General features: G+C 36.0%; 1 protein-coding gene across 11 annotated transcripts in view; it reads right to left on the bottom strand.

The window, feature by feature from the left end:
* ptprfa (protein tyrosine phosphatase receptor type Fa) overlaps positions 1-2,148 on the bottom strand; it is a 259,663-nt gene extending 257,515 nt beyond the window's left edge. For 6 of the 11 annotated variants that reach the window (XM_073815325.1, XM_065293839.2, XM_065293841.2 and 3 more), the window contains exon 1: positions 1,817-2,147. The gene's annotated coding sequence lies outside the window, so the exon portion shown is untranslated. Of the gene's footprint in view, positions 1-1,816 lie in introns of all 11 variants that reach the window. The other 5 variants (XM_073815321.1, XM_073815324.1, XM_065293836.2 and 2 more) reach the window with 1 other exon arrangement.
* Positions 2,149-18,495: the final 16,347 nt, after the last annotated feature.

Genomic DNA, 18,495 nt, shown 5'->3' with positions numbered 1-18,495 from the left:
AAGATATCAAGGTTATATTTTCACACAATGTTCTGGATGATTTTATGTAGAAAACTGTAAAAAATGACTTGAAATGGCAGGTACACATATAACATGATACATACACACATGCTCATACATTAATAAATATATACTTCTGTATATAGACGGACGGTTTCAGCAGTAACAACATAAACGAATGTAACTTAAACATCCATAAAGAATCAATAACAATACAGTCCTTTTATAGTAGTTTGTGTCTGATAACAATCAATGTAAACAACAAGTAGATTACCTTAGTTTAAATAATGGCTAAAGATTTAACTACAAATTAGCTGCCAAACCTCACATCCATGATCGCCATCTCCCTCGTCTTTAGGAAACCAAAACATTTGTTATTTTCGACAAGGTATATGTTCAACAGTTCAGTTTAGTCACTAGCCAGACCATTAAAGGGGACATATGATGAAAATCTAACTTTTGCTATAATTGGGTCCCCAGTGCAACCTAGAAAATGTGAATTAACCTAGAAAATAGTAACTAAGTTTTGGTAAACCATTCCCTGCAAGCATGTGAAAAATAGCTCATTAAAATTTGTCTCCCCTTGTGATGTCAGAAGGGGATCTTAATATAATAATACTGCCCATTAATCTGCACTATCCAACCACAGCACTGCCATTTAGTGCAGATATCAGCTCATTTGCATTTTAAAGGACACACCCAAAAAGTGGGTTAAATTTGAACATGTTATAATAAATTATCTATATGGTATTTTGAGCTAAAACTTCATATATGTACTCTGGGGACACCAAAGGTTTAATTTACATCTTTAAAAAGTCTTGTGAAATGTCCCCTTTAAACAAACAGAGACCGGAAATTAGGTACAACGCATGTATGTCTGATGAAACCATCTGAGAGATCTGTCTAATGAGGCTATGTGCACATGTGTCTTTAAGAGATGTTATACTTGTTATAAACCACATTTATCTTTAAATTACAGTGCATCAATTCATCTATTTTGTTAAACCCCAGATAGAAAGAAAACACATTGTGGCATTTGTGTTGTTTATGTGCTCTCACACATTGAGTGCATTTCAATTGAGCCCATCGAAACAAGCATGAACACAATTTTCTGCACACGTCTTTATGTTTGCATTAAAACACTGTAATTTTAATGAATATGTGAATTTAGATGCTCTCTCTCTCTCTCTCTCTCTCTCTCTCTCTCTCTCTCATATATGTCTAAAGAGAGATCAACCTGCCCATGACTCAACACTACATCCTTTTGACTTCTCCCAGTATCTTTCATCCCGTCTTCCAAACTGACCATCACATAACCAACAAGCCATGCAATATACACTAATACAATATAGAAATATCATTTAAATCCGAATAAATGCTAATCACAGAATCACACACTTATTACACACTTATAATATTCCAATGACACTGACTGTAATTCAGGAGATTTTCATGAAACATCTGAAGTTTAACCAGTATCAGCAGATGTGCATCTGAACTGATGATAAATATTATTATTATTTAATAAGTTTATTATCTGACCTGTGCAGATATGCGACAATGACACGAGCTTATAATAAATCAATCTTAAAATTATAGATTCACAAAAACACAGCATCTCAAATCATATATTGAAATGATTTGTTATTTTAAAATCTATCGAATATCACGTTTTGAAAAACGTGAAAAGCCTCATTAGATTCCAATGAATGTCAAGTGACACCTGACGTGTCGAACAACAATTTGCGCTCCGGAATAAAAAAATCACATCGCGATGCATCAGAAAGACGATGAAGATTTTAAAAACTTAACTTACTCTTTAGTGTCTCATTGGTTTGTGTCGTTTCTCTCTCTTCTCCGTTCGTGAGCATCAGCTGAGACTTTTTTCTCCTCAGAAGTAAAACGGGATAAAATCCTTCTCAGTTCATCAGCATCTGACTGAAACCGGACTCAAATCCCCGGGTTTCTTTTCCACAGACACCTTACAGATGCGCAACGACTCACATTCAAGTAAAATATATCCCTTCAGAAGGTTCTGGTCCAGAAAAAGATCCGTTTTCACAGAAGAATAAATGCGTTTTGGACCGAGTCTCTCTCTGCGCCTCGCGCGCTGTGCGGGCAGCTTCTCACGATCTCACTGGATTCGCGCTCCAGTCAGTTGCGCGCGCTCATGCTCTCACACACACACACACACACACACACACACACACACACACACACACACACACACACACACAAGCGCGCGCTCAGATGCGCTTCGCACCGGGCACCGGAAGCGACATGCATACGTGTGTGGATTTTATTTCGTGTTATTATACACAGACAAACTGTTTTATACCAATGCCACCTTATAAAAGGTGACACGTCCAAACTGTTGTGATGATTATCTTCATTATAAGTCAAAAGACATGGGGCTTTTCTATGACACACGTCTGTAACATCATGTTAGATGCCTAAAAATGTACCCACTGTTACATTACGTACTATTTTCTTAGGGTAAAGTATTAATTTCAGTGTATTAAGCAAGTACAGGACATCCAGTAACAGAAGTGACTGTTAAATTGATAGTTCACCCAAAAATGCAAATTCTGTCCTCATTTTCTCATCCTCATATTGTTCTAAACTACCCAGTCTCACAAGGTCTCTGATAAACACAAAAGAAGATATTTTGATAAATGATGGTAAGCACACAGCTGATTGTAACCATTGACTACCATAGTAGGAATAAAAAGTACTATGGAATTCAATGGGTAACATCAACTGTGTGCTTACCATCATTTAACCATCAAAATATCGTCAACATTTTTTTTACAATACTTCCAAAATATTTTCCTACTTTGTCCGTACTTAACCAGGGGTTAAAGGTCACGTTCTTCCTGATCCTATTTTTTAAAATGATAAAGCTCAAAGTTCAATGACAGGCGATATATTTTCTTTAACAGAATTCGCCTTTCAAAGCCTACAGCGAACGGCCGGTTTGGACTACAGCCCTCTACTTCCTGCTGTAATGACGTCCGTAAAACAGTTTTTGACTAAACTCCGCCCACAGAAATACGTCAGTCGCCAGCTAAGCTAACGCAAGCACAACACACTAAACAAACTACACAATCAGAATTCGAAATGTATTTCTGAAAGAGGGACTAACCCTGGGTATTCATAATCTAGGGCTGTTTCTCAATATGCATTGTTCAGCGATCTTGCGTCCTCGTTTTCTCGCTCTACGTCATCATTAACCATCGAAGTTCAATTCCAATTCTCAAGAACGCAAGTACAGAGGACGCATGAAAATACCCGGATGTGTTCTTGATATCGAGGATGCATCAAATGCAGACTTGCGCGCTGAAATTGCGTTACGCCCCAGAAGTCATTGCGCCAAAACAATGGCGGAAGTCAGGTGACCAACAGGAAGATCGCACACATTTCAATTTTCACAAGTGCGTTCTGTGTCTTCGCGACCTTCTGAGTTCGTTCTTCCAAGGTCGCCTGGAAAGACCGATCTCCACGAGAACGCAAGTCCGTTCTTTGCATTATTGGAATTGAAAAACAGCCTAGGTCAGGTTTCTGCAACCCTGTTGCTTCATCAAAAAATTAAAATCAATAATCACAATTAAGTAGTTGTGTTTTTTTTTTAGATAATCTATTGTGCCCACCAATGGGGCAAATTGTCACAAGTGAACATTCTGAATTCAACAGTCTACAACTCCATAATGAGATAAGATATGCAAATTTAATGAATACAACAAATGTGCCCAAGACTTCCTTCTTTCATTTGGTATGAGATTTATACCATTGTGATGTATGGTGCTCAGTAAATGTAAGACAGTGTGAAAAGTGTGACAACTTACCCCGCTCTCCCCTACTGTATACTGTAGGCCTGGGGTCTCCAACCCTTTTGTGACCCAGGGCTACCACAATGAATAAAACAATCTGAAGGCGTACTTGATATAGTCTAGTCAAAACATTTTTGTTTACTTGTTGATATGTTTTATCATTGTTCAAAATGTTAACATGCACAAAAGATCAAAGCTAATATAAAAAATATGTAATAAATAAATATTACAATTGAGACTGGGCACCATGTTGGAGACCACTGCTGTAGGCTGTGCGTTCGACCGTTCACGTACATTCGTGTACACGTTAAAAAAAAACAGCCTATACCCCGGGCTTAACACTACCCATAAACCACACGAAATTGGTCAAACGAATTAGCCACGTCGTAAAATTTGTACATATTGCCATGCGGCTGTGTTGCTATCTTATAGAGCATTGCTGCTGTGTACAAAGCCTGTTAGTGGAAAAAGTTGTCCTATCAAGCACCAACAAGACCTTAATGAACATTTAACCGTATGTGTTTATTATATAATTATTCCCGGAGTTCATATATTTTCAAATATGAACATTTATATTGTCCTTGATTTCCAGAACCAGCTTGCAGATTAGTATTTTCAGGCATTTGTTAAAATGTGCAGGTCCACTTTAATCCTATTTAAACTAACTTCATTAAAGATAAATGGCTTATGTTAATTCACATAAGCCTTCACACAATTTTACGTTCATAGGTATGTGCAGTCACACACATATGATTGGGATTTACTTTATATATATATATATGCTACAATCCGGTTCACAGCGCACACACCTGCTCTCCAACCGCAGAAACATTTCCCTTTTCTGCCTTTTAAATTAACAACCTCTCAAGCATTTCACATTGGGCCAAAACATAATATATTTGGCAGTGAGCTGTGATATTACAGATTGATTTTTAATACTTCATCCAATAAAAACGATTTCCTCCCTTTGGTTTTAGGCAAAAACAACCAAAATAAGAAGAGGGACAATGGTTTAGGTCCTTCTACAGCACATAAATCTTTTATATTCTTATGCTCCACAGAGACGGGGAGATAAGACAATGAATGCCTCATCTGAATCTCCCGGCACTTCTGTTCCTCTGAGTGGGTTGATGTGGAGACAAATGTGCCTGACGAAAATAATTAAATATACATCCTCGCCGCTCTGGTCAGGAGCGAGAAAATATCTAAATATGTAAATGCCACAACAATACAAGGAACAGACGGCAAATTCAGTCAAGTAAATGTCACATTGCTCAGATAATGAGACAAGAGAAAAATGCTGTTAGTGTGAATGTTACAGAGAAGAGACACTTACACACAGTAGGCTACCTACATTTATAACATGCATCAGCTCTGTAATGAAATTCCTTATGATCATCTGGATCACTTCAAGACATCACGTAATCTAAAGTATTACTCCTGCGATAATCTTAAAAACCACTTAAAGTGGACATATCATGAAAATCTGACTTTTTTCATGTTTAAGTGCTATAATTGGGTCCCCAGTGCTTCTATTAAGCTATAAAATGCGAAAAAGATCAACCCAGTAACTTAGTTTTGATAACCCATTCTCTACAAGCATGTGAAAAAATAGCTCATTGAAATTTGGTTCCCCTTGTGATGTCAGAAGGGGATAATACCGCCCATTAACTGGCCACTAGTTGCCTTAAAGGTTGAATGAATGAATTGAACAAATAGATAAATAAGAAAGCAACAATTGTGTTCATTGTTTCCAGTTAAAATGCACTAACAATACTTTATTAAATATTACAGTTCTTAAAATTCAGAAATGTATTTTCAAGACAAAGAATTAACAATAACTTAATCATAATGTGACAAAAGCACTTTGCATGAGTATGCACTACAAAACAGCGTTATTGTGCAAAGCAAATTGCTCAAATACATCTGCATACCATTTACTTTATTATTCCATATATGCATACGGCCAAAAGCATGTCTTTGTACTCTCATACCACCATATCAATTAGGTTTAGGCACAGTAATGGATTGCATCAGTTGTTATGTTGTCTACGCAGACGGACGCATCATCACAGATTGAAAGCGGGGGAGGTCAGGGTCTCTATCTAATATAACTGATTAGTCAGAATCTGCCATGAGCTCACCACACTGTACAGACGGCAAACAATACAACAACAGCTCGGCATCATTCCTCACGAGCCCTTAGGGACAGCGTCTGGCTTTCAAAACACACCGTGACTTCTGACCTCTGAGAAAAGCTTCTCAATTACTTTATACCTGCTCATGGGGGCGGATGGGTGGGTTCAACAATTCATTTAAAGCAGGCAACACACTCACTAATCACATCAGGACCGCAAGAGATTCATTAGTGCTTCACAATCTTCAAAGCACCGCCTCTTTGACATTAAAGTGATTGGCCAGACGGTCTTTTGTGTGTTAAGTCTTATTGGCTATGAACCACGGAGACTGATGCACAAAACATGCATACTCACCTAAAACAACAACAATCTAATGCATTAAATTAAAGTGAATTTCATTTAATGCATTTATGGCATTTATCCTTTACTGATAGTAGATCGAGACTGTGAAAGACTGCGAGAGAGGAAGGAGAGAGAGAGAGAGAGAGATTAAAGGTAAACACGCTTCATGAACCATTGCAAATTTCAATTGAAATTCAAAGAAAGAAAGTGGATAAAATTAGGTTACTGATGGGGAAAATACTCTTCCGGCGTGACTTCATCTCAGGATGAGATGCACCAAACACAACATTATGTCATACGAGTTCAACAGTGCTCTAATAAAGGGTACAACGCTTCTCCTCATTAAAACATTTCATCCAAAACCCATATTGTCACCAGGTCTGGAAAATTACAAGTTTGCTTGAACAAATCACAGGGCCAAAGTATTTCCACGTTTCATAAAACTCAATAAATAAACAATAAAAAGTTAAGAGGTAACCTTAAAGAACTAGCAATTTTATAGGTGCGCGGGCCAAACGCGGGTTAGTTGTAACACGAACTGTTTACATTGTTGCACAAGGTTGAGCGTTTTGTGTTTCCGGAATTTTTTTCACGCTTCCAAAAGACGATCTCCGGAAATTATTGGAAATGTATCATGTTTTTCCAGAGAGTTATTGATGAATGAGTGTTTTGGTGGCATGTAAGTAAATGGTTTGATCATATGTTTTTTTCGGTTTCTAAGTTGGGTGTGTAAGATACCAAATCCAATGCTATGTCATAGTAATCAGTGTCTTGTTGACTAAAACATAGCATCATTTTGAAATATGTCTGCAGCTCTTAGCAACTTTTTTGGTGGGCTTGAAAATATTTTGACCCAGCGGGGTTAATTGTAACTCTGTGTTAACCCCTCAGCACTTACGATATGAAAACCACTAACGTTAGCGTAATTCTTGCCGTTGTTTTAAATAGGCTACACAAAAATGATTGCTGGTTGCCAACAAAATAAATGTGCATGTCATATCAAAAATCCTGCAGACTTAAATGCTCAGTTATTACAGACTGGGTCACATATAAAAAAAATGTTTTGTCATAATTGTGCTGCTGTTTCTCACATATTTAGACGTTTGTATTTATTTATAATTGAACTATTGTTAGAAAAGGGCTGGATGAATGAATACAGTGCGGATACTCGTCTATTATAGACAGATATATAAACAATATCCACTTCAAGTGACAAAATAGTATTGAAATATTTGCCTGCAAACTTCATTTTTAGCAAGTGTTACAACTAACCCCCTGCCTGTTACAATTAACTCCACCTATGGGGTAAGTTGTAACGTTTGCACTTCTGTCACGTTTGGTGTAATTGTCCAAGAATTGTAAGTACTAGAAACAAACTTTAAATGTTCATTTGTAGCAGAGATGTGTGTGTTGCTTGTGTAAAAATATAATTAAAGGTATAGCGGAAGATTTTCGTTTTCCGGGTGGATCACCACTGTTATTTGTCATCCCAGATGTCAATCATTTTGATTATATGTTGACGTATAACCGTCGTACGTGCTCACCTCTACGTTCGCTTTCTGCACATGCGCACTTTCACGTGTATGTGTGTTGTGCTACGGTTTCAACCATTCATTGATTGCTATTTGGAGAAATCCATTTAAAATCACTGCTAGTAAAAGTTGATGTAAGCTATGATTTGCGATGCTAGCTCTGGCACAAGTCACAAACCGCACAGACACGGTAAACATGCCGACAGAAACTTGTAAACAGAGCGAAGAGAAGAACTGAGCTCCTGCATGCTCTCTCTCTGTCTCGTGCACGCGTTTAACAGGCGTTCCCTCTCGGGAGCATTTTTTTTTAAATATCGAGGGGCGGTTCTTTTAAATAATTCGGGAAAATCTTCCGCTATACCTTTAATCAAACTCAAAAATTTTTAAATGATTGAGCCAAAACCAAAAAGCGTTAGGTTGTGCCCCCCTCTCCCCCACTTATGGCCTTAAAAGTCATAAGGTTTTACAATCTGATGAGCAATTCTGCCACACGACACAAAGTCATCATGACATAATGCTGATGTCATAGTCTTTATGCAAATGATCATCAATATTCTGTGCCTGTTTTGTGTTTACTGCATTGTAAAAATGCTTTCACTTTTAACACTGTAATTAACTACAGTGGCCGCTTGTCTTTGAATGCTTTCAACAGAAACCTAACATTACCAAACAATTTTTGTAATTTTTCTCCTGTCAAAATAAAATGCTAATGCCCTTGCATTTATTTTGATAAGATAAAAATTTGAGCTATTTTCTGTGTGCCCTTGGAAACTGCATGGATTCTGTCGCACTGACTTTGTTAATAATCATAATTATCTGCATATCTCGTTTATCCCCTCTCTCTCTCTCTCTTTCTCTCTCTCTCAGGTTTCTGACGTCACGTCTTGTAGCCAAGTGCTGGAATCTTCTCTTTCGCCCTCCAAACCCATGCATGATAGAAAAGATATCAAACTGGTTAATTTTTAATCTCTTGAATGCAAAGCGTTGTAGTGCCAGAGCTCTGCACTAATGGCCTCAGATTGGATAACTGGTGGAAAGCTCTGGAGAGCGCAGAGATGCTTCACTCCTGGATGCGGCTATGATTACAAGTCAACAGAAGAGAAGTTTCTGTCAAGCGCCACTGTTGCACAGATACTGTCTGTCTGCAAAATGTCTCTTAAAAATACTTCACCAGCCGCTTTATGCTGGAAAACAGGCTGTCTGAGTTGACGTATGACAGATGTCTGCTTTACTGTGTTATAGCACAAACTAAAATAGAAGGCATCCGCACAATTTTACGACTTGCCAGTACAGAAAGAGTGTGATATTTGACATCAGATAATAACAAAAATAGCGTATTTAAATTACAAAATAATACAATTAACCAACCTGATCTCACAGGAATGCGTACCATTTTACAAATTGTCTAATTAGTATGTATTCATACGAAGTGAATCATACAAAAAAAATACGATTATTGTAAAAAAAAAAACTATGAAACGCAGGGTTATTTTTTTAACCCAGCATTGGGTCAAAAACGTACAAATCAGTTGTTGACCTAACAATAGGTTAAAACAACTCGACCAAACGGCGGACGAAAAATAACCCATCTCTGTTTGAGAAATTTTCTGTTTTATTTGGAACAAATATTATAATAAACAAAAAATACACAAACCATAAAAATAGAGAGAGAGAGAGAGAGAGAGAGAGAGAGAGAGAGAGAGAGAGAGAGAGAGAGAGAGAGAGAGAGAGAGAGAGAGAGAGAGAGAGAGAGAGAGAGAGAGAGAGAGAGAGAGAGAGAGAGAGAGAGAGAGAGAGAGAGAGAGAGAGAAATGTCCTGCAGCACTATCTGCAGATGAATACATCACACATAGTGTGCTCTCCAAATGTCTGATTCGACCACTTCATGCAGAGTTTGGGCGATGGAAAAATGTCTGAGATGATAAAAAACACTGTGTATGAATCTGACAGCTATAGCCTTTCCTAGAGAGAGGCAATGATTGTTTTTATAATGTTACAATACTCGATATGAATGGGGTTTGCAGTAAGTGACAGGCGGCGTTGTGTGTCCATCTTGAAGTCAACAGCAGAGACATTAATGAGCACACGCAGCAGACCGACAAACTACTGCCAGTGTGGCTGACCGCGGCTTACATTACATTTATTTGCAAGCTTTCACCTTTCTTCTCAAAATCTAATTTGGCTTGTAAGATAATAATGTGGAATAGCAGCAGGTGTAAACTATAAAAGCACACTGACATACATCAATGCAAGTGTAATGATGGCAGATTTCAACTATATAAGGTTAAGCTGTGCATTTTATGAAGCAGGTTTATTTATATGTTTCCATTTTTAAACTGTTTTGTGTTTAATGATTGCTTCATTCTTTAAAAAGGCTGAAAGCCTGTAATAGGTCATTTAATGGTAGGTTTTCCTGGAAACGTCTTCAATTCAACAACAAGACCCATTATTAGGGCAAGTTGTCACAAAATGTCAACATGCGTTTAATGAACTGAATTTTTTCCTGGGAAAGCATGGAAAAGTCAATATCTTTATTTAAGTCAAGACTTTAAGGCATGCACCTACACAGAAAATGCATTACAGAAATATAAACCTACCATGAGAAATATTCATTGAGGTAAAAATGTGACAACTAAGTTTGAATTGGTGTGGTATGTGTTGAGTATGTGTTATTATTATTATTTTATTATTATTACTATTGTTATTACATTATTATTATTATTATTATTATTACAGTTGAATCATCACAAAATATTATTATCATCACCCTACACATCCTCATGCCCGTGGCGTCAATATTATTAATATTAAGTTATTATTTTAGACATTACTATTGTTATCGTCATCATAGCATTACTTAAAGCATTATAATTATTACTGTTATTATTATTATTATTATTCCTGTCATTACAAAATATTCCTGTAATCATAACCATCTTTGGAATTAATATTGTTGTTATTATTATCATTTTTATTATTATTATTATTATTATTATTATTATTATTATATACTATTAATACATAATACACATATTATTATTATTACGTAAATCAATATATTATTATTCCCTTATAATTTTTTATTATTATCATTGCTTTATAATAATATCATTAACATAATTGCTGTTTTTATTTAGTTTGTTTTTTGTTTAGTTTTATGTTTTTGTTTTGTGTTCTGTTTAATCGTATGTCGTATGTTTTGCACTTCTAATAAAAAATAAAAAAGTGACAAATAGGCCCTTTATGTTTCAAAATGTAATATTTCAATGTGTTAATTCATTCAATTACCTTATGAAATTATGGGGAACTAAAAATGTTTTAGATTTAGCATTTAAAGTATTAAATTAAGGAGCCCAGATGCAAAAGCCGCTAGGCGCCACTTCTGTCAAAAATGAGATAATGACATGGACCGAATGCTTTCAGCACATATTATATGTTCCTTTGCTTAAAATCCTCTTAAAATCTCCCCCCAGCCCATTCAGCTTTGTTGTCTGCTTAATGTCATAATGATTTTTCAGCAAAGTCCTCTAAGTGCACGGAAGATAAATTGGATGTGTGCTTCAAACATTCAAACCTGTGTCCATGTTGAGTACTTAGACCTGAATACAACCCAAATGTTGCATTTACATGCATCACAGCGCATGTTGCATGGACTTACATGATAGGGTGTTGCAGCGAAAGACTAGCAATCATACCTAACAGAATAGTTCTGATTACAAACCAGGTAACCTTTAAAGTCAGAGCACTTAAAAAAGCACAGACGCAAGTTCATGTATGTACTTTATAGCAATCGATATTAAAAAAGTAAAGCCACAAACAGGCAAGACCCGCAATCATTTACACATATCAGTGATTTTTACAATTTCCACAGTGGGATTGCTGAGACAGGATCTGTACACGCATATCCTGCAACGTCCAGCCAAAACCCACAGCCACATGGACAGATGGCTTCCCCCAGGACACTGCCTCTGATGGGATGTGTATTGGGCGAGAGGGGGAAAAAACGCTAATATTAGCCGTACTTGAGCGTTTCTGAAGGTACTGGCATTAACAGATGGCGACAGAGCTCTGACTCACGGCATGAACGCAGAGAGATGGCGCAAGGCTCTTGAAGAAAATACGCCCTGCGAGAGCAATGAGAGAGAGAGATGCAAAGGAAGATGCATCTCAGTGGAGTATGTTCGTAGCAAAGCTCAAAACTTTCCCTACAGCACGCTCACACTCTTCAAACATCTCCATTAAAATATCAATGTAGCTGGAATGGTACCAAACCATCATAGATTTGAACCCATTTCACCATAATGAACTTATACTGACTGGTATATTTCATTTAAAATAACAAAGACAAAAAAGTGATGGTCGCCCGTGCAAAACTCACCACCACAATGCGGAGGTGTCGCTACTGTATGTGGTCGTGTTTAAGTGGTTTTCATCCGGTTGCTATGGTGTTGTGGGTGGTTGCTAGGTGGTTGCTCACCGGTCCAGGTTAAAAGAGCCCACCTCCAGGACTTCATGATATTCTGGTCTTGGGTCTTTTCTTTAAGTCGAACCATTTATTTATGTCTGTTAAGCACTAATGGCTCTTCTTTTCACAATTGTTCATTGGTCCAAAGCAGCTTTACAAAGAAACAAAGGCAAGATCAAGTAACAACAAAAGCATGGCAGTTTTTAAATATAGTTCAGAATAACGCAGAGTTTATTAAATGTATTTTTCTTTATTTGAATAATGTTATAAGTATTACTCCATTCCAACTATATAGGCTAGGATGGAGTACATGGAGGTATTAAAAGTTATTAATAATAATAAGTAATAATCCAATTCCAAACTATATTTTTGAAACATGTCCAGAAATTGTTACACCTAACTAATGCAACGAACAATAGTAATGCTTTGCTTAAAGAAAATGCTACGCTTTCATATGTATCTGCTTTCTTTAGCCCTAATATACAGTATTAAAGGTCCACTATGTAGATTTTTAGCGGCATCTTTATACATCACTGATAATATAGTTATATTATATTGCATTTCTGTCAATAGATCCTCTTTAAAAAGTTACACAATGCACCTTTAATATACTTCATAGTAACACTAGCTGTGTTTTCATTACCCTTCAAATTGCACCAATTGCAAATAAAAAACATAAATTTCGCAAAAATACCCCTAATATCACATTGTTTTTACACTTGCATGTGGTGGTTTTTCAGGCAATTTAGAAATGTGTATTTCGCAAAACTGTAACAGTTTATTCACATTTTCAGGTTACCTGATGCAAGAAAGTCACATTATTATTATTTGAAGATGATGGTCGATATGATTGGTTAAAGCAACACTATGTAGTTTTTTTTACCTTTAAATAATGTCTCTAAAATTATTTCAGTGATAGAACAACTTTTAACTGGACAAATTGTACTGTTGCTGCAACCTGAACAGCCTCAGCTGCTACAAGCACACTCTGAAAGTGGCGGTGGAGGGTAGGAAACACAGCCCCGCCCCTCCCCCTGCCTGCAGAAGAGTGTCTGATACCAGGCACTGTTGCACTTTTCAACCACATGGGGGAGCTGTAAGTCATTTTTACATGGAAACTACATAGTGTTGCTTTAATAGAAACGCCATCATTTTGCAAGTCTTTTGTTGACATTTAGAAAATAATGCTAAAGTTTTAAGCAAATCTGCAATGGAAACACAGCTAATGATGCTTTCTCTTAAAATGCTAAATCCTTTGAACATAAAACATGACACCCTCTTGCGTCATCTTATTCTTTTCCCAAAAGAAAGATATTCATTAGCAATAATTTAATATTCATAGAATCTGGATAAATGTCCACATTATTCAAATGAGACCTCTGATTAAACCCCAATCATATCTTCATTGGTTACTGATCTCATCTTCACAGAGTAATGGTGCGGTCATCATCTAAATCTTTATCTACTGGCAAAGATGATCAGAAAAATACTGAAACAAAAAAAAACATTTCCATAATACCATTATACTGTTGTCACAAACATCTACTCGATATACACTCTCTACTGTGTACAACAATAAAATCATGCCTAGATACCTTAAATTTATAACATTTACAACACCTCCTAAAGCTTTAGGCAATGACATTTCAAGGTTTTTCTCCTGATAAACAGCACAGATACAACAGTTCTGTCTTATCTGAAATTTCATAAAACTATTAACGGGGACATTTCACAAGACTTTTTTAAGATATAAAATAAGTTTTTGGTGTCCCCAGAGTGCGGATTTGAAGTGTTAGCTCAAAAAACATATAGATAATTTATTATAGCATGTTAAAATTGCCACTTTGTAGGTGTGAGATTGTGTGTGTCCTTTAAATGCAAATGAGCTGATCTCTGCACTAAATGGCAGTGCTGTGGTTGGATAGTGCAGATTAAGTGGTGGTATTTTTATAATACGATCCCCTTCTGACATCACAAGGGGAGCCAAATTTCAATGAGCTATTTTTTTACATGCTTGCAGAGAATGGTTTACCAAAGCTAAGTTACTGGGTTTTTCCTTTTTTTACATTTTCTAGGTTGATAAAAGCACTGGGGACTGAATTATAGCACTTGAAAAAGTCATTATGAAGGTTATGTGTAATGATTTTTGTTGCAGAACCAACCAAACGAAACAAAACCTTATAATCAGACATATTATGCAACACCTCATAGATGTGCACTTAAGGGAGACATCAGACCATAACTGTTATCATAGTAGCTGTGGGGTGACATATATTTTAACATGGCCCAATGAGAAACCAAAACACCCAACACACATCACCAATACCAATGCATGAGAGACCAGGAGTAATGTGAAAGATGAGAAGTGTTCGGAGACTGGCCTAATGTACTTAAATAATACAGTTATAAAGCGCGGATCAAACATGTGATTATGATCAAATTCATGTACAGCTTTCCAAAGCCTCTCTATTACAGACACTTAAAGTAAAAGTGTCCGAGGCTTAATGCACTGCGCAGCCGACCGCAGAAACCTTCATGGTAACCGTATACTCTCACCAAGAGCAAAACATCGGCTTGTAAGAGCTCATCGGTTCACATTACTAAATGCAATCTCACTCCAATAACATGAAACTCTTAGTCAACAAATGATGATGTATCATAATGTGTTACAAAGTTGAATATGCATAACAACAGTTTACACAGTATATATGACTCATGGTTTTGATTCATAACCTCATGCTGTGTATTTGTGTATTTATATTTTATTACAGACTGCTGTTCACTGCCTGCATGTTTTGTATTTTAAAAAATGAAACTATAATCAAGTTGTTGATCTTAAATCAGCTTAAATTCAGTGTAATTATAAATCCAGCACACTGAAGAAGAAACGAAAGAAAGAAATATGCATTAAATAACTTTGCTATATCTCAGACTCTAAACTAATCCATCAAACTCAAGTTTGTAACTCATGCTTGACTATTTGTGTGCTATAGACCTGAATGACATCTCAAACTGTGCCGCTTGACATGTGGTAATACTTTGTAACTGACTGGATTTGTGATTTACGCCTGTGTGCTGTTATAAATAAGATGCTGCCTGTGAAAAAGCCAGCTAAAGGCATTTTTTATGATGTACTGTTTTCTACATACAATCATCTTACATAACATAAAGAACATTTAGTGAAAATGTAACCTTTATATCTGTAATACTGAATGAATAAGATCATGTCAAAGTTTGAAATCAATGTGAAATCAAACGCTGATGCTGAAAATCTCATCAGATTGACATTGTATATGGCATTATTGCATATTATGTACTTTGAGTGCATTTATTGCTTTTGGGTACCCAAAAAGAACATAGCGACCATCCAAAACACCATAGCAACCACATCCTAGCCTCACCCACACTATCAACTGAACTGAGGTCAGTTGTATTTTTTGTGCTTTTTATAAAACACATCAAAACAGCTTCACAATAAAACAGTACAGTATTAAAGTATTATACTTTGTTTTCAGTAAAAGTGAAACTGTGACTGGTGTTGGCAAATTGAGTCAGAATGAGCCAATCTTCCAAAATGAGTTATTGATATTTTGACATTCTCTATTAAAAAACCTTCAAAACTATGTATGATTTGTTGAAAAAAAAAAACCCCGACAGAGCTACACTTGTTGTAGGTTGACAGAGTCAGCAAAGTCAGTTTTGAGAAAATTTGAGTTAAAGAGTTCAAAATCAAAATCACTGCATCAATACCTTAAAATCACTGTTAAACTAATACATTTAGCACACACAACGTCAAAATCAATATCTGTAGGAAAATACATATGTTCAGATTTTTTTCTTTTATTGTTTGACATTAAGACAGAGAGCTTTAAGATCTACTGTAATGCAAGGATCTAATATAATGTTATACATCAGACAGTTAACCAAACATTCACTTAAGACATAACAGATTATATCTGCACACTGTAAAAAAATTCAGTAGAAATGTCAATGTTATTGCAGCTGGGTTGCCGGTAATTTACCGTAGATTTACATTTATGTTATTTACTGGCAAGAGTTTGTTCAAAGTTAAATAAATGTTAAATATTAGCAAGTCTTTATCTTTACAGAATAAAACTATACAATTACAGCCTCATGCAAAGCATTCTGGGAACCAGAAATCATCATCAACCTTTTTCTGTTTTTTGCTTCAGATTTTGTTTCCCAGAATGTTTTGCTTGATGCTGTTTTTTTAGTTTTACTCTGTAAAGACAAAGACTTGTAAATGTTTAATGTTCATTTAACTTTGAACAAACTCTTGCCAGTAAAAAACATAAATTTAAATCTACGGTAAATTACCGGCAACCCAGCTGCAATTTCTACGGAATTTTTTTACAGTGCAGGTATTCTTGTCAAAACAGATTTTTTTTTAAACTTTATTTATTTTGTGCATGTGTATATGTCGAGGTCACGCGCTTGTGCATCTTTGTGCATTCTTTGGATCTGTCAGTCAACATGACAACCCATTATCACGAAATTATGTGTAGTCACGTCATTTTGTGAGTATTTTCAGCGACACTGACACGTTTTTCCGCTTTTTTTCGTGAACATGTCACGTATTTCTGTGAATGTGTCACTGTCACGTATGTGTTACTCAACTGTTTTGTCCTATTTTCAAACCATTGACGCTTTGGTTAAGGGTTAGATTTGGTGTTCGCGTTAGGATATCACTTTAAGTATTGGTTTATACCTTTTTTTCATGATATATTTTTTATCATTTTTTATTTTTTAACCATTGTCCATGTGGATGAAAGGGTTGTAATGGTATGAGATTTTCACGGTATGATAATCGTCTCAGAAAATATCACGGTTTCATAGTATATGCTATTATAGACATCAGCTAAAAAAACTTTATGGAAGTAAAGAAAAATAAAGTTAAAATAAAGCAGCACATCTGTCATTTGAACAAAATAAGGATTAAGTCTTTTTTTGTCTAGATTAGACAAGAATAAACCAACCTGTCTTTCCTTTTGAACAGCATAAATGGGAGAGCAAAAAGTACAGGGCCATTTTCGGATCGCCAAAGTATTCATACTGCAGAATTTCCCTAATTTTAGCAGGGGAAAGAAATAAAAATGTGACATTTTCTCAGCGTTATATATGTATAAGTGGAGTCTAAGCAGTCAAGTTGCTATGTTCACAATATGATAACCGTGCATGCCAATATCAGGGTATATCGCCATACCATTACGACCCTATGATGAACACGCAGCTTTTCTATCAGACGAAAGGTCATTTTAGTTTCGTTTAATGACTATTTAGAGCATTGGGATCGCTAGACGAGGGCTTAATGTACTTATTTTTATGAAAACCTCAATTTCGACCAAAATCAACATTTATACTTTCTTTTGTCTCTAGCTCAAAATTAGACGGTGGACACATTTTGCCAGCATGGGTCACAAATGTAGTATTTTAGGTTATTATGTAATATTGAGAGACCTGTGATTGTCCTTAAACTTCCGCTCCCCGTCTTTAATGACATCATTGAAAGGACCATAACAAAGGATGAGAGACAGAAGCTTTCTTAAATTGCTTATTGGATATTGAAAGAGGTGTGTTGTAGGGAGGGACGACATTGATCTGTTATCAGACAGAATGAGTGTGATGATGTCATCTGAGCTCCATCGCCTCTATACCCCACCTGAAATCATCCTGGATCCATTCTGTGTGTAACGCCTACTTTTCATGTTTCAATCATTTCCCCATGAATAAAATCAACTCCTGTGCGGCTACTAAATATTCGGTTTCATTTGCAGAAGTAAAATGGGTTGCAAAGAGAGTTTCATGTTAACATAAAGATAGAAATGGTGTTAAATGGAGCTGAGAGCATCACAGATGTAGGGCTAGCTGAAAGCAAGATCGAATTAAACAAAAACAATGAACAAATACTGTAGTAGGAAAATATGATGTTTCATGGCCCCATAATGCAAAAAATATATATTTCTCTGGCCTAAAATATGTTTTATAGGGATAGTTCACCCAAAAATTAAAATTCTTTCATCATTTACTCACTCTCATGTTGTTACAAACCTGTATAAATGTCTTTATTCTGATGAACAAGAAGGGAAATATTTTGAGGTATGTTTGTAACCAAACCGTTCATGGACCCCATTTACTTCTATAGTATTCTTTTTTTCCTAAGTAAATGG

The sequence above is a fragment of the Paramisgurnus dabryanus genome, chromosome 7 (genome assembly GCF_030506205.2).
Source record: "Paramisgurnus dabryanus chromosome 7, PD_genome_1.1, whole genome shotgun sequence".
Lineage (NCBI taxonomy): Eukaryota > Metazoa > Chordata > Actinopteri > Cypriniformes > Cobitidae > Paramisgurnus > Paramisgurnus dabryanus.
The sequence above is the reverse complement of the archived record's forward strand: the minus strand, read 5'-3'. Positions and strand labels throughout refer to the sequence as shown.